This window comes from Anopheles coluzzii, chromosome 2, assembly GCF_943734685.1.
Source record: "Anopheles coluzzii chromosome 2, AcolN3, whole genome shotgun sequence".
NCBI lineage: Eukaryota > Metazoa > Arthropoda > Insecta > Diptera > Culicidae > Anopheles > Anopheles coluzzii.
In genome coordinates, this window is record NC_064670.1 from 66,990,915 (window position 1) to 67,008,928 (window position 18,014).

The window sequence follows — 18,014 nt, forward strand, 5'->3', positions numbered from 1 at the left end:
GCACTTCTCGGACATAATCGACGTAAGGACCTATAGAGGAGCAAACGTCGACTCAGACCATTTTTTGGTTATGGTTAAGTTACGCCAGAAACTGTGCGTGGCCAACAAACTGCGCTATCAGCCCACCCCATGGCTCAACACAGACCGGCTGAAACAAGCTGTTGTGGCGAGGGACTTCGCAATCGCGCTTGGGGAAGCGCTGCCGGAGGACACCACTACCGAGGCGATGTCTCTCAATGACCACTGGCGCATGGTGGAGCAAGCCATCAGCAGCACGGCCGAGCGAACAATTGGCCGCGTGACCCATAACCAGAGGAAGGAATGGTTTGATGATGAGTGCAGGCGAGCACTCTCCGAGAAGAACGCCGCGCGGACCCGCATGCTCCAGCGCGAGACCCGGCAGAACGTGGAAGACTACAGACGACTGAGAAGGCAGCAGACCCTACTCTTGCAGGACAAGAGGCGCGGCTTCGAAGAGTCGGACGAGCAACTCATGCAGCAGCTATCCCAGTCGGGGGAAACTCGTAAGTTCTACAGGATGCTGAATGCGGCACGGAGCGGTTTTATTCCCATGACCGCTATATGCCGCAGTGAGGAGGGAGATATCCTGTCGGACGAGCGAGAGGTGATCGACAGATGGAAATGCTACTTCGACAGACACCTGAACGGAGCAGATACCAGAGCAGACGCAGGAAGCAGAGGAGAGCAACCCTACGACAGCCAGCATGACAATGACGAAGTGCCCCCGCCATCTTTGGACGAAGTCATCAGCGCCATCAAACAGCTGAAATGTAACAAGTCAGCTGGCAGCGATGGTCTGGTGGCCGAACTGTTCAAGATGGGTCCGGAGAGGCTTGCCGTCATCATGCATCGGCTGATTGTTAGGATTTGGGATCAGGAAGAACTACCGGACGAGTGGAAACTGGGTGTCATACACCCAGTGTACAAAAAGGGCGACAGACTGGACTGTGCTAACTTCCGGGCCATCACAGTCCTGAATGCTGCCTACAAGATCCTGTCCCGAATACTCTTCTGCAGACTTTCGCCTCTTGCTACAGATTTCGTCGGCAGCTATCAAGCTGGATTTGTTGGAGGCAAATCAACTACCGACCAAATCTTTACTCTACGGCAAATCCTCCAGAAATGCCGAGAGCACCAGATCCCTACGCACCACCTGTTCATCGACTTCAAGGCGGCATACGATACCATAGATCGGACCGAACTATGGAACACCATGCAGCAGCACGGATTCCCTGGGAAGCTGGTACGACTGTTGCGGGCCACTATGGACGGGGTGCAGTGCAAGGTGAGAGTGACAAACATGCTGTCAGAAGCGTTCGAATCTCACCGGGGTCTGAGGCAAGGGGATGGACTCTCCTGTTTGCTGTTCAACATCGCTCTGGAAGGTGTCATGCGAAGCGCGGGTTTCGACATCCGGGGCACGATTTTCACCCGAACTCTCCAATTCCTTGGCTTCGCGGATGACATCGACATCATCGGGCGAACATCTGCGGCGGTGTGCGAGGCGTACACCCGACTGAAACGCGAAGCCGCTAGGGTTGGATTGAGGATCAATGCGACGAAGACAAAGTACCTGCTTGCCGGGGGCTCTGACCGTGATAGAGCCCGACTCGGAAGCAGAGTATCAGTTGACGGCGACGATCTCGAGGTGGTAGAGGAGTTCTGCTACCTTGGCACGATCGTAACTTCGGACAACAACGTAAGCAGCGAAATCCGAAGGCGCATTGTTCAGGGAAATCGTGCCTACTACGGGCTCCACAAACTCCTGCGATCCAGAAGACTCCAGCAACACACGAAATGCGCGATATATCGCACACTGATACGTCCGGTGGTCCTCTACGGGTACGAGTCCTGGACTTTACTGACGGAGGACGCCAATGCACTCGCCATTTTCGAACGGCGGGTGCTAAGGACTATCTTTGGCGGTGTGTGCGAGCACGGCGTGTGGAGAAGGAGGATGAACCACGAGCTAGCTGAGCTGTTTGGCGGTGCAGACATCCTGACGGTCATCAAAGCCGGAAGGATACGCTGGCTGGGGCACGTGATGAGGATGCCGGACTCATGCCCCACCAGGAAGGTGCTCGTCAGCGACCCGTTCGGCACGAGGCGTAGAGGAGCACAGCGAGCTCGCTGGCTGGATCAGGTGGAGTCGCACCTGTCGGAAATCGGATGCAACCGTGGTTGGAGGACTGCAGCCCAGGACCGAGTTTCCTGGAAACGAATTGGCGACCTGGCCATGTCTATGAGACGTGCTCATTGAGCAGGCCAAGAAGAAGAAGAAGACAATTTCAGGAGAGTGTGCAATCATGGAGTAGTCAGCAAGGCATCAAGTGGAAGTTTATACCCCCTCGCGCTCCACATTTTGGGGGCCTTTGGGAGGCAGCTGTGCGATCTATGAAATTTCACCTTCGACGTGTGATCGGAGATTCTCCCATGACGTACGAAGATCTCTTAACGGTTTTAGTTGAGATCGAAGGATGTCTCAATTCACGGCCTCTAACGTCGCTATCAGATGATCCTGCGGATATGGAAGTGCTCACGCCAGGACACTTCCTTACGGGGTCAAATATGCAGCAAATTGCGGAGCTTGATGTTAGCGATATTTCTGATAATAGACTAAATCATTGGCGTGCAGTGCAAAAGCGGGTACAACATTTTTGGGCACGGTGGAGAAAAGAATACCTTCAGCAGTTACAGGCTAGAACAAAATGGCACGGGCCAGCTGTCAAGATTAGTCCTGGAATGATGGTGCTTATAAGGGAGGATAATGTGCCCCCTGGCAAATGGCCGTTAGGAAGAATTATAGAAGTACATCCAGCAGAAGACGGGGTAGTAAGAGTGGTAACTATCAAAACGGCACAAGCAGAAAGGGTAAAACGACCTGTTGCTAAAATTTGTATTTTGCCATTTAATGCTAAGAGCATAGAAGAAGGTAGTGAAATAAGAGAGGCTAATTAGAATGTTATGATTGAATTGTATTGAATTAATGGGTGCGATAAAATTAGAATTTTATGGTGGTCGGGATGTTCACGCCTAGAGCGTAGCCTAAGCATGTATATACTAGTGTTAGTGATAGGATTAGGATGAAATAGGATAATGTAGGAATAATTGTAAAATAAAGTTTAGTCTAAGCCCACAAGCCGTCTCAGCAACATCGTTTATTTGAGCTATTGAACACTAGTTTTTGGTCGGTTTTTCGATAGCTAGCCAGACAGCAGATGGGCCGAGTCTTTAATGTTTTTAAATTATTGGTGTCAACCGCAGAATGAGTACTTCTTTGGCTACAGTATGCGTCTATGGCGGGTAAATGAAAAAGATAACGAGCGTTCTTTGTAAATAAACACCCCATGAAAAAAAGAACGAAAGAATCGTCGTTCACGTGCGGTTCTTTTTGGTGAGCGAACTAGTTCGTTCGCGTTCGGTGAAAAGAATCGTTTTGCCCATGCCTAGTTGAAACACACGATAAGTACGAAACAAGATAACAAGAATCTTACGCTACAAGACCTAGCAGAATGGCTGAAACCCTCTGAAGAACTAGCCATTATGCGGCCACGAACGAAGGAGTATCCAAGCAAGAAAGGTCGAAACATCAAAATATACAGCATCGTCACAAAGGGCCAGAAAAGGAAACAATATGTATAATTTGTGGATTTCCTCACGAAACCACTCGTTGCAGGCAATTGAACGGTAAGACACCCAATATAAAATTAACTCTTTTTATTCGGCATAGAATTTGCACCAATTGCTGCAAGTACAGCAACCATAACACCAAAAACTGTCGCCTATCAGCACAATGTAGCGTGGTACGGTTGCGGCAAAAGGCATCATAGTATCTGTTGTGTACTGGATTGCCAAACTACGATGAGTTTCAATCGATAGGTTTATTCAAACTGAACGTGTTATTTGCATTCCCTACTTTTTATAGTTCAGAATGTAACAACGTGAACTATGATCAATTAATAATTATTACATGAAAATGTTATGATTGCAATGTGTGCTATCTCCCCCCTTATAACCGCAGGACTCCACACAGCATAACACGGAGCGCAACATAACAACTGACAGCTGCTTAACGCTTCAGAAAACGCTGTATTGCCGGTACCATGTTATGAATATCCGTAGTAGGAAGCTCATTTCTCATTGGAAAGCTACCAACCTACTGCGATTACCGACAGTTAATGAAACGCTTTACCTCCTTTCCCAAGCGTTTTCTTACGCGTTTGGCAGCTGTCAGTTGTTATGTTGCGCTCCGTGTTATGCTGTGTGGAGTCCTGCGGTAACTGAATGATCCAACATCTCTCCCCTTAATTGGTACTTCTGGAATGAATTGAGTGTTCGGTAGCTGTTTGGTAGCTCGGAGATGCCTAATCCCGGAAACAATGTTTGAAGGTGTGTATTATGGTTATTATGTTGGTTAAAACATCTGTCTTCAAATTCAACCAGTTGGTGTGTGCTCGTATCGATTCCGGCTCAGCTCCTCCGTGCTTACTTGGGCTGAGAAGCGACGAAACAGTTTGAAACGGTATGGAAATATACCTGCAGTAACTTTTTCGTCCCAATTGGTGGTTCGAAATACATTTGATTGTGCGTTTCGAAATACTTTCCCTCCTTTCCCTCCTTTCCCTCCTTTCCCTCCTTTCCCTCCTTTACACCATTTCCTTTATTTCCCTCCTTTCCCTCCTTTCCCTCCTTTCCATCCTTTCCCTCTTTTCCCTCCTTTCTCTCCTTTCCCTACTTTCCCTCCTTTCCCTCTTTTCCATCCTTTCCCTCCTTTCCCTCCTTCCCCTCCTTTCCCTCCTTTCCCTCCTTTCATTCCCTCCTTTACACCATTTCCTTTATTTCCCTCCTTTCCCTCCTTTCCCTCCTTTCCATCCTTTCCCTCCTTTCCATCCTTTCCCTCTTTTCCCTCCTTTCCCTCCTTTCCTCCTTTCCCTCCTTTCCCTCTTTTCCCTCTTTTCCCACCTTTCCCTCCTTTCATTCTTTTCCCTCATTTCATTCTTTTCCTCTGTCGCTGACGATAATTAAACTTTAAAAACGAAGCGTTGCTGGTCAATACTTGCTGAATAGCTACGTTATGCAACGCGCCAGCGATGCGCGCTTTTTTAACGATTTTATGGAAAACATAGGCTAAGAAGAAAATGCTGATGGCCGACGGTCAGCATTTTTAAGGCCGGGCTACATTGATCGTACTCTCTGCTGTAATTTCAATTTTCACTAGCGCATCTGGCGGCGGCTGGAGGAAGCTTTTTTTGGTCGTCGAGGAAATGGTCGTGCCGGATCTCAAATTTAAGTTGTTTTTTCATCGTTTTTTGCCATGAAAATGGATGCAATGCGTACAGGACATGTGCATCTACCTTTTACAAAACTTTTCTTGTCCAAATTAGGTTAAAATCATAGAAAAATTACATATTTTCTGAAGCGGCTTCAAATTGTTTGGAAAAATGCTTCGGTCAACCGCCAGGTGCGCTAATGAAAATCAAAATTACACCAGAGAGTACGATCAATGTAGCCCGGCCTTTAGAGTATAAATTCAATTGAAACCAGTTGGTGCGTTTATTATTGTGCTTAAGTCGGCGTGTACTGTGCCTGTCTTGGGTTGCTGCTCCGAAAGACACTTTCGTGTGCGCGACAAATGGTGGCTCCAGAGAGGATGCATCAACCAACGGATCGGCAAGTAGTCAAATGCCCTCCTTTCCGTTCTTTCTCTCCTTCCCTCCTTTCCCTCCTTTCCCTCCTTTCCAACTGTTGTTACGCCTGGTAACAATCTGTTTATTTTGGTAGCTGGTTAGACTTTCTTGTAACTGGCTCTCGCGTATAGGGGTTTCGCCGCACAGTTCAAAAAATAGTCTTTCTTCTTTCTATGTAAGTTTGCTACTGTCCCTTTTACGATGGCGGCATTTTACTCGATCAGCCTGACAGATCTCGCACGAGGTCGATATCGTGCCAACACCCCACACCGTAAATCCTTAGAAAAGCAGGATTTGCTTATAATTAGCACGATATACCAATTTCCTGCTTCTCGACTCAAGTGTGGGATAAAAGGTTTCACAATATGTCGCCTGATTATTCGCCGTTTCCAACGCTCATCATTGCGTTTCATCTCGTTCGGTTTGTTTACTTTCTGCGCTACAAACTTTAAGCGGTCACGCCTACGCCTTCCCTCAATCAATCTTTCTTTCAACCGTAGCTGGCACTCTGATGATTTTACGCTATCTAGCTCGTTTGCCCTACCGTTTTGTTTTGGGACACGAAGACGTAGATTTGTTTGGCCTATATTCCTGTTTCGCAACGCGGATGGTAGCAACTTAACCTCAACTGTGTCGATACTGGTGAGTGCGTGTGTGTACAGATTCCTAATTTGCGCATTGTTATTTTTTAGCTCTGCTACACCGTTTTGTTGTACGCCGGGGAATATGTGTCGCGTTCGGCCTCTGCCAGTAGTGGGCCCGTCGAGGCTGCCGAATCCATGGTTCATCAATCTCAAACGGCTTCTCCCGGTTGCAGGGTTGTCGGTGCTGCGAATGTCGAGTGATGCCACTGAATCGATGCGTTGAGTCCCGATCATTGACCTCAACTCCCCTTTCAGGAACGGTAGAGTCGACAGTCCCTGAAAGTGAGTAAAGTCAATGGTTAATGCGATGAAGTACGGTTCTTGAAGCGGCAAACTTAGCTGTTTGACGGAACGAGTGTTGGCAAACTCGTGTTGTCTGCTGTTGCCGCACGCCGAAATTGCCAAGTTGGTCCGCCTCACAGTTGAATCGCCCCTCGCCGCGCCTCCTGTGCAGCTCCTTTCCGATGGTTTTGTTTTACCCGTTACACCGGCGCATCGTGCCAGTTGTGATAGCAGAAGAGCTGGTGCTGATCCGACGTCGGGGGTGTTGACGGTTTGTTGTCCATGTTGCAAAGGTGTGACAGACGCTACACCAAATGGTTCTCTCGGTACCCACATTCTCGACGCATCGTGCAGGAGTGCGGTGTTATGTGGTTCGGAAGATCGCTGCTCCTCTGCATCAAGCTCAGGAAGGACTGTTTCATCCCTGACTGCCACTGCCGAAGGAGTCCCCGATTTGATGCATGCACTTTCATTTGTAGCTACATCACACGGCTGCTGATGCTGCTGCGGCTGCTGATGTTGCTTATGCTGCTGCGGCTGCTGATGCTGCAGTTGATGTTGCTGTTGCTGCTGCTGCAGCTGCTTGCAATTCGTCTGTTCTGTGAATGTTTTCTTCACGGAAGATCGAATCGATTCTCGTTTGTACTCGAATTGAAGCCGAATCTTTTCTTGCTCGAACTTTAGATTGGCCATTTTGAGTTCGAACTTCTTCAAGGCCATTTCTCGTTCTAGATGCTACACTTTTACAAGTCGTGTAAGTGCAGCTTGTATTGTGCTTTTTGTTGACGCTCTTTTTGATGCGTTCGTGGTAGATGTCATCCTTGCAGCGTGGATCATCATGGGCACTTCTTCTCCTGTGGACAGCTTGTTCGCCGAGGTTTCGCCCTCGCTAGATACTGCTTCTTTGGCCTTATTATCACCGTCGCAACTATCTGCAGGCTTCCTCGTCTTCGCGTTCGCTTCCTGGGAGGTCATTGTGTAACCCGTCTCCTTAGCTTCGCACTTTGACACCTTTATCACACACGAATCGCAACACAACGCTCGGTATTTTGTCACTGTGGTGACGCCGACACATCCATGGTGGTACCTCATTTTGCACTTATTGCACAGCACCATATCATTCACAGTAATATGCCGCTCGCAGCCACCACAATTAAACCCGCGTTGGCTCATCGCGATAACTATTTGCACGAATTGTAGTTTTCGAAAGAAATATTCGCACGTATTTTTTGAATGTTGTTACGCCTGGTAACAATCTGTTTATTTTGGTAGCTGGTTAGACTTTCTTGTAACTGGCTCTCGCGTATAGGGGTTTCGCCGCACAGTTCAAAAAATAGTCTTTCTTCTTTCTATGTAAGTTTGCTACTGTCCCTTTTACGATGGCGGCATTTTACTCGATCAGCTGATCTCCTTGACCTCTTTTGCCCTTAAGTTGACCGTAGATGAACTATTTCCTAATTGGCCCTAATGTTGGAGATCTAGCTGTCTCGTATTTTCGTCCTTGTCTGTATCTGTATAGCTTTATTTTATTGAGGGATTTATTGTGACTTATTCGAGCTATTATCAAGATAGCTCGATATATGTCAACATTCGCCAGACAGATCTCGCACGAGGTCGATATCGTGCCAACATTTTCCCTCCTTTCCCTCCTTTCCCTCCTTTCCCTCCTTTCCCTCTTTTCCCTCCTTTCCCTCCTTTCCCTCCTTTCCCTCCTTTCCCTCCTTTCCCTCCTTTCCCTCCTTTCCCTCCTTTCCCTCCTTTCCCTCCTTTCCCTCCTTTCCCACCTTTCCCTCCTTTCCAACCGTTCCCTCCTTTCCCTCCTTTCCCTCCTTTCTCTCCTTTCCCTCCTTTCCCTCCTTTCCCTCCTTTCCATCCTTTCCCTCCTTTCCCTCCTTTCCCTCCTTTCCCTCCTTTCACTCCTTTCCCTCCTTTCCCTCCTTTCCCTCCTTTCCCTCCTTTCCCTCCTTTCCCTCCTTTCCCTCCTTTCCATCCTTTCCCTCCTTTCCCTCTTTTCCCTCCTTTCCCTCCTTTCCCTCCTTTCCAACCTATCCCTCCTTTCCAACCGTTCCTTCCTTTCCAACCGTTCCTTCCTTTCCCTCCTTTCTCTTTTCCCTCCTTTCCCTCCTTTCCAACCTTTCCCTCCTTTCCCTCCTTTCCCTCCTTTCCATCCTTTCTAACCTTTCCCTCCTTTCCCTCCTTTCCCTCCTTTCCCTCCTTTCCCTCCTTTCCCTCCTTTCCCTCCTTTCCCTCCTTTCCCTCCTTTCCCTCCTTTCCCTCCTTTCCCTCCTTTCCCTCCTTTCCCTCCTTTCCAACCGTTCCCTCCTTTCCCTCTTTTCCCTCCTTTTCCACCTTTCCCTCCTTTCCCTCCTTTTCCTCCTTTTTCTTCTTTCCGTCTGTCGCTTACGATAATTTAGCCTTAAAAACAAAGCGTTGCTAGGTAGCAATACTTGCTGAATAGCTACGTTACAGGGTTTTCCATTCCAATTAACAACTGTCCACAGTCAACTAGCAATCCTCGATTTGAAAAACACGATTTTCTACCACTTACAAACAAGTCAAGCCGTTTTTGGTACACTGTCCATTTCAATTTCACAATTGTCGTCTTCGAAAACACACGTCAGATGCGGCACGGGTTTGGCTGGAACGTGTATCACTTGTCCGTAAGAATTGAACCATGTTGTAAACAGGTCTTGATTGAATATCAGAATATGGGAAAGCTGAGCAATTTTTTCATGTTAAGCAGTGTTATCATTTGCTTTAAGTTATTCTTGGTGTGTTACAGTTTTTAAGTTATTTTGGGATGTTGTATTTTTTTTTTTTCATTTGCTACCAGTAAAAGCACTGATTAATATACAAATTTCTGCATTGTATTAAAAATTAAAATATAGATAAAACTGCCTAACATGTCCATTTTGCTCAGCTGTCCCAACATCAAGTGATACACGTTCCAGCCAAAACCAAAACAACCCGTGCCGCATCTGACGTGTGTTTTCGAAGACGACAATTGTGAAATTGAAATGAACAGTGTACCAAAAACGGCTTGACTTGTTTGTAAGTGGTAGACAATTGTGTTTTTCAAATCGAAGATTGCTAGTTGACTGTGGACAGTTGTTAATTGGAATGGAAAACCCTGTATGCAACGCGCCAGCGATGCGCGCTTTTTTAACGATTTTATGGAAAACATAGGCTAAGAAGAAAATGCTGATCGACGACGGTCAGCATTTTTAGAGTATAAATTCAATAAAAAAAATTAATAAAGGCATCATTTGCCAAGAGCCAGTTGGTGCGTTTATTATTGTGCTTAAGTCGGCGTGTACTGTGCCTGTCTTGGGCTGCTGCTCCGAAAGACAGTTTCGTGTGCGCGACCAATGGTGGCTCCAGAGAGGATGCATCAACCAACGGATCGGCAAGTAGTCCAATGCCCTCCTTTCCCTTCTTTCTCTCCTTCCCTCCTTTTCCTCCTTTCCCTCCTTTCCCTCCTTTCCCTCCTTTCCCTCCTTTCCCTCCTTTCCCTCCTTTCCCTCCTTTCCCTCCTTTCCCTTCGTTCCCTCCATTCCCTCATTTTCTTACTTTCCCTCCTTTCTCGGCTTTCCATCCTTTCCCTCCTCATTCCTTTCCCTCCTTTTCCTTCTTTCCGTCTGTCGCTTACGATAATTTAGCCTTAAAAACAAAGTGTTGCTAGGTAGCAATACTTGCTGAATAGCTACGTTATGCAACGCGCCAGCGATTAAGCGATTAGTGGCTCCAGAGAGGATGCTTTAACCAACGGATCGGCAAGTAGTGAAATTAATTTAGAAAACATAAATAGGCTGCAAAAGCATCTGAAAGGTTAAGCACTTCGTGCAGTTAGCGGATCAATGCTTAACCCAGAAAACCGTTGCGCTCGTAATAACCAGGCTCGACAAAATGGTCGGGAACCCTGAAAGCATTTACAAGTCTTTACTGCTAGAATTTCCAACGCTTTGCGCAATCTCATTGACAACATGGTGTTGTTGAAGCAAGAAGGATTTTTGAATGACCAAAGGCTGCTAAACGATTTAACATCAAGGTTTTCAACCGAACTTCGGAACGAAAGGTTGAACGAGAATCGAACCGTTCGAACAGTTCGGTAAAGTGCACGAACGAACGAGATTCTTAACAAAAAACGACCAGGACTTTTGGAAGAAACTGACTACACCGAACGCGTTCGAACGTTCCGTTCATTGTTCGACGACACACATAAATGTGGTAATGAAACGTGCAAAATCATATTGCTTTCTCGCTCTTTCTCGCACCGTGCGAACGGGTCGTCAGAGATCAAAATGTACCCTGTTGGTGTTGAAATCGTACCCATACAACTCAATTCCTCGAACGCCGTCGAATTTGTCAGGCAGTGTTCGATACGTGTGCTGCAAGGTGTTATAAATGACAAGGTGAAGTTGTTCAGAGCAAAATGACATTTCTCGACTTGACATTTCTCTTCCGGGGGCTACGGTATAAAAATAGGGGAGGGCTGGTGCGGGGTAATGAAATTTGTATGCAGAGAGTGACAGATGTCCCCCACAATGTCGCCCAGCAAAAGCGATAAAAATCAACCTTCTAAATACATTATCCTTGGTGTGCTGTTGGTTTGGAAATCGTATCTATACGACTGAATTTATCGAACGCGTTCGAACTGGTGCTCGATCTGTGTTCTGTTGGTGTGTAAATCGTACCTACACAACTGAATTCATCGAACGCGTTCGAACTGGCTCATTTGTGTTCGATCTGTGCTCTGTTGGTGTGGAAATTATACATATACAATTCAATAGATCGATCCCGTTCAAACGGATTATTCATTATTCGCGAATGAACTGAACTGGAATTGCGCTCATCATGTTGATCCATATTTAAGTAGTTTTTTTTATAGAATCCTTGAGTGTGTATAAGGCATAGGGTACAATATATGCTGGAGACGTCTATGCTCGTATTAGTTTTATACATGCTAGTTTTTGGTCGGTTTTTCGATAGCTAGCCAGACAGCAGATGGGCCGAGTCTTTAATGTTTTTAAATTATTGGTGTCAACCGCAGAATGAGTACTTCTTTGGCTACAGTATGCGTCTATGGCGGGTAAATGAAAAAGATAACGAGCGTTCTTTGTAAATAAACACCCCATGAAAAAAAGAACGAAAGAATCGTCGTTCACGTACGGTTCTTTTTGGTGAGCGAACTAGTTCGTTCGCGTTCGGTGAAAAGAATCGTTTTGCCCATGCCTAGTTGAAACACACGATAAGTACGAAACAAGATAACAAGAATCTTACGCTACAAGACCTAGCAGAATGGCTGAAACCCTCTGAAGAACTAGCCATTATGCGGCCACGAACGAAGGAGTATCCAAGCAAGAAAGGTCGAAACATCAAAATATACAGCATCGTCACAAAGGGCCAGAAAAGGAAACAACATGTATAATTTGTGGATTTCCTCACGAAACCACTCGTTGCAGGCAATTGAACGGTAAGACACCCAATATAAAATTAACTCTTTTTATTCGGCATAGAATTTGCACCAATTGCTGCAAGTACAGCAACCATAACACCAAAAACTGTCGCCTATCAGCACAATGTAGCGTGGTACGGTTGCGGCAAAAGGCATCATAGTATCTGTTGTGTACTGGTTTGCCAAACTACGATGAGTTTCAATCGATAGGTTTATTCAAACTGAACGTGTTATTTGCATTCCCTACTTTTTATAGTTCAGAATGTAACAACGTGAACTATGATCAATTAATAATTATTACATGAAAATGTTATGATTGCAATGTGTGCTATCTCCCCCCTTATAACCGCAGGACTCCACACAGCATAACACGGAGCGCAACATAACAACTGACAGCTGCTTAACGCTTCAGAAAACGCTGTATTGCCGGTACCATGTTATGAATATCCGTAGCAGGCCGCTCATTTCTCATTGGAAAGCTACCAATCTACTGCGATTACCGACAGTTAATGAAACGCTTTACCTCCTTTCCCAAGCGTTTTCTTACGCGTTTGGCAGCTGTCAGTTGTTATGTTGCGCTCCGTGTTATGCTGTGTGGAGTTCTGCGGTAACTGAATGATCCAACATCTCTCCCCTTAATTGGTACTTCTGGAATGAATTGAGTGTTCGGTAGCTGTTTGGTAGCTCGGAGATGCCTAATCCCGGAAACAATGTTTGAAGGTGTGTATTATGGTTATTATGTTGGTTAAAACATCTGTCTTCAAATTCAACCAGTTGGTGTGTGCTCGTATCGATTCCGGCTCAGCTCCTCCGTGCTTACTTGGGCTGAGAAGCGACGAAACAGTTTGAAACGGTATGGAAATATACCTGCAGTAACTTTTTCGTCCCAATTGGTGGTTCGAAATACATTTGATTGTGCGTTTCGAAATACTTTCCCTCCTTTCCCTCCTTTCCCTCCTTTCCCTCCTTTCCCTCCTTCACACCATTTCCTTTATTTCCCTCCTTTCCCTCCTTTCCCTCCTTTCCATCCTTTCCCTCTTTTCCCTCCTTTCCCTCCTTTCCCTCATTTCCCTCCTTTCCCTCTTTTCCCTCTTTTCCCACCTTTCCCTCCTTTCATTCTTTTCCCTCCTTTTTATCTTTCCCTCTGTCGCTGACGATAATTAAGCTTTAAAAACGAAGCGTTGCTGGTCAATACTTGCTGAATAGCGACGTTATGAAACGCGCCAGCGATGCGCGCTTTTTTAACGATTTTATGGAAAACATAGGCTAAGAAGAAAATGCTGATGGACGACGGTCAGCATTTTTAGAGTATAAATTCAATTGAAACCAGTTGTTGCGTTTATTATTGTGCTTAAGTCGGCGTGTACTGTGCCTGTCTTGGGCTGCTGCTCCGAAAGACAGTTTCGTGTGCGCGACAAATGGTGGCTCCAGAGAGGATGCATCAACCAACGGATCGGCAAGTAGTCAAATGCCCTCCTTTCCCTTCTTTCTCTCCTTCCCTCCTTTCCCTCCTTTCCCTCCATTCCAACCTTTCCCTCCTTTCCCTCCTTTCCATCCTTTACATCCTTTCCCTCCTTTCCCTCCTTTCCCTCCTTTCCCTCCTTTCCCTCCTTTCCCTCCTTTCCCTCCTTTCTCTCCTTTCCCTCCTTTCCCTCCTTTCCCTCCTTTCCCTCCTTTCCCTCCTTTCCCTCCTTTCCTTCCTTTCCCTCCTTTCCCTCCTTTCCCTCCTTTCCCTCCTTTCCCTCATTTCCCTCCTTTCCATCCTTTCCAACCTTTCCCTCCGTTCCCTCCATATCCTCATTTCCATCCTTTCCCTCCTTTCTCGCCTTTCCATCCTTTCCCTCCTTATTCCTTTCTCTCCTTTTCCTCCTTTCCGTCTGTCGCTTACGATAATTTAGCCTTAAAAACAAAGTGTTGCTAGGTAGCAATACTTGCTGAATAGCTACGTTATGCAACGCGCCAGCGATTAAACGCGCTTAACGATTAAATAGAATTTAACGATTTAATGGAAAACATAGGCTAAGAAGAAAATGCTGATCGACGACAGTCAGCATTTTTAGAGTATAAATTCAATTGAAAAAAAATAATGAAGGCATTATTTGCCAATAGCCAGTTGGTGCGTTTATTATTGTGCTTAAGTCGGCGTGTACTGTGCCTGTCTTGGGCTGCTGCTCCGAAAGACACTCTCGTGTGCGCGACAAATGGTGGCTCCAGAGAGGATGCATCAACCAACGGATCGGCAAGTAGTCCAATGCCCTCCTTTCCCTCCTTTCCCTCCTTTTCCTCCTTTCCGTCTGTCGCTCACGATAATTTAGCCTTAAAAACAAGCGTAGCAATACTTGCTGAATAGCTACGTTATGCAACGCGCCAGCGATTAAACGCGCTTAACGATTCAATGGAATTTAACGATTTAATGGAAAACATAGGCTAAGGCCGCGGGGCCATGGGGCTTTCTCAAGCTGAGAAATCATTCTCAAACACTCATTTAAGTTTCTCAAGCACTCAAATCTTGTTCTCAGACGCGAGCCCGTGGCCGTCGTCAGTTTTCTCACTTCGAGAAACTGATATTGCCACTCATGCTTTATTTGGAGCTTTAAATAGAAAATATATTTTTGATCGCATTTTTTTAATTTTTTTTCAATTATAAACATTGAATACATTTTCCAAAGTGATTACCGAAAAACAAATAGCACAATTGCTCATGTTTCAGTTAGCCTATAGCTGCATCGTCAACTTTCTCAAAGATTCTCAAAGATTCTCAAAACCGATTTTGTTCCGATTCGACAAACGCTGAGAACGAGGATTTCTCAAAAGCACTCATGAGTGCTTGAGAAAATGAGTGTTGAGAATCCCCATGGCCCCGCGGCCTAAGAGGGAAATGCTGATCGACGACGGTCAGCATTTTTAGAGTATAAATTCAATTGAAAAAAAAATAATGAAGGAATTATTTGCCAAGAGCCAGTTGGTGCGTTTATTATTGTAATTTCCCTCCTTTCCCTCCTTTCCTTCCTTTCCCTCCTTTCCCTCATTTCCCTACTTTCCCTCCTTTCCCTCCTTTCCAACCTATCCGTCCTTTCCAACCGTTCCCTCCTTTCCCTCCTTTCCCTCCTTTCTCTCCTTTCCCTCCTTTCCCTCCTTTCCCTCCTTTCCCTCCTTTCCCTCCTTTCCCTCCTTTCCCTCCTTTCCCTCCTTTCCCTCCTTTCCATCCTTTCCCTTCTTTCCCTTCTTTCCCTCCTTTCCCTCCTTTCCAACCGTTCCCTCCTTTCCCTCTTTTCCCTCCTTTTCCTCCTTTCCCTCCTTTCCCTGCTTTCCCTCCTTTTCCTTCTTTCCGTCTGTCGCTTACGATAATTTAGCCTTAAAAACAAAGCGTTGCTAGGTAGCAATACTTGCTGAATAGTTACGTTATGCAACGCGCCAGCGATGCGCGCTTTTTTAACGATTTTATGGAAAACATAGGCTAAGAAGAAAATGCTGCTCGACGACGGTCAGCATTTTTAGAGTATAAATTCAATTGAAAAAATTAATGAAGGCATCATTTGCCAAGAGCCAGTTGGTGCGTTTATTATTGTGCTTAAGTCGGCGTGTACTGTGCCTGACTGCTGCTCCGAAAGACAGTTTCGTGTGCGCGACAAATGGTGGCTCCAGAGAGGATGCATTAACCAACGGATCGGCAAGTAGTGAAATTAATTTAGAAAACATAAATGTAGAGTTTTTTATTCGGTTTAAGACAAAATAACGCTTTATTGATTACTTCAGTTCACAATATGTTATTCGCTTCGCGGTCCGAATTCAACTCCCCGCGCTTAACCCGCGCTCCCGATTTTAAAGCTGCGCGTTCTCTCTCTCGCTACTCGTTCCTAGTTCGCTCTCGTTCTCCTGATCTCGCTATCGTTATTTCTCTCTCTCACTACCACTAGCGCTTTTCCTTTCTTACATTCGGCCGTCCTACCCTATCTTCAGCCCCTGAAGATTTTTCTTCTAATTCATTTTATTCATTTTCCGATTCTGCTTCATCTTCCGAAAATACTTTGTCGTTACTGATGGCAAACGACCATAACTTCATGTTGTCGCAACTTGTTGTTGTTATGTTCGGTCCCTCGCAATTGGCTGCCCTTTTAACCTTGTATCGTCCGTTACGATTAATTTTAATAACTTCATACGGTCCCAAAAATTCGCTAGCAAGCTTTCTTCCGGCTACAAATTGTGTTCTTTTGATGGCTACCAAATCTCCTACCACGTACGCATATTCCGGCTTTCGTGATAAATCATAATGTTTTTTATATACATTTTGCGCATTACAAATGTCATTCTTCGCTCCTTTTCGCATTTCCTGCCGTTCACAATCAAAACGATCATACGCTTCCTCCTCCAGTAACCGCGACAAGTCTTCCACCTCCGACGTCCTCATCTTTGTCCCGAACATCAACTCGAATGGCGACTTTCCAGCTGCTACGTGAATATGAGAGTTAATCGCTCGCTGCACAGAAGGCACCACCTTGAACCACTTTCCAGGATCTTCCGATGACAACTTCGTCAAAACCGATAACATGGTGCGGTTCACTCTCTCCGCTTGACCGTTGCCCCTCGGCACTCCTGTTGTACAAACGACGTGCTGTATACCATGGCGATTAGCGTACTCACCAAATGCGTTGGCTGTGAAAGCTGAGCCCCTGTCGGTTACGATACGAGCTGGATAGCCAAAAATTGTCGACCAGCATTCCAGCTTCCTCAACGTTTCCTCCGCTCCAGTCGTTTTTGTCGGGTACAACCAGACGAACTTGGAAAAACCATCCACTACAGTCAAAACGTATTTGTACTGCTTTCCCGTGGCGTCCATCGGCCCTACATGATCGAGGTGAAGGGTTTGCAGTGGCTGATCTCCCTTGTCAATGGGGTGCAGGAACCCTTCCTTTCGTCCTAACTTCTTATTGTGGATGATACACTTCACACAGCTGTTGAGGATCAGTTTCACTTTTCGCTCTAAATGCGGTATAAAATACCGTTGTTTTATGGCGTGCATGGTTATGCATAGTCCAAAATGACCCTCACTATGAATGTCCGAAATTATTTGTTTTTCCATATCACGCGGAATCACTAAAAGGTCTTGTCCTTCGACACACTTGTATAAAAGTTCTCCTTTTATTTTGTAATCTTCGTACGGTCTGGTGTTAAGAATTTCAACTATCGCTTTTATTGAATCGTCCCTTTGTTGACTTCTTTTAACACGAGCCGTCACTTCACATGTCACCATCATTGTTAACTGTGGATATCGACTGAGACAATCGACGTGTTTCAATCGGTCTCCGGCACGATGTTCCACCTCAAAACTAAACTCCTCCAAGCAAATAACCCACTGCACCACCTCTCGCGGAACGTCTGCTTTCTTCAATGTTTGTTTGAATGCATTACAGTCGGTCACAAGCTTGAACTTTATCCCCAGGAGATAATGCCTGAATTTTTTCAACGCAAGATAAATAGCCTTTGCTTCCAACACATAGCTGTGATGTTTGGCCTCTGCATCGGTTGCCTTCTTGCTCCAAAAATATACGGGATGCAGCTCTCCATCAAACCATTGCAACATTGTTGCCCCAAACCCTTTGATGGAAGCATCCGTGTGCACTTCTGTTTTAGCATTTCGATCGTATATTTTGAGCACCGGTTCTTTCACTAACGCACTTTTCAAATCATTAAAGGCTTCGATTTCTATACTACCCATTTTAAAATCTACCTCCTTCCGCAGCAAGTCAGTAAGAGGCTTGGCCATAATAGAATACCCTTTTATAAATTTCCTAAAAAATCCTGTCAAACCCAAAAACGCTTGCACCGCTCTTATGTTTTTCGGTATAGGGAAATTTTTCACCGCACTAACTTTTTCTTGTCCAGGCCAAATCGATCCGTTTTCAATATGATGTCCCAAAAACTCAA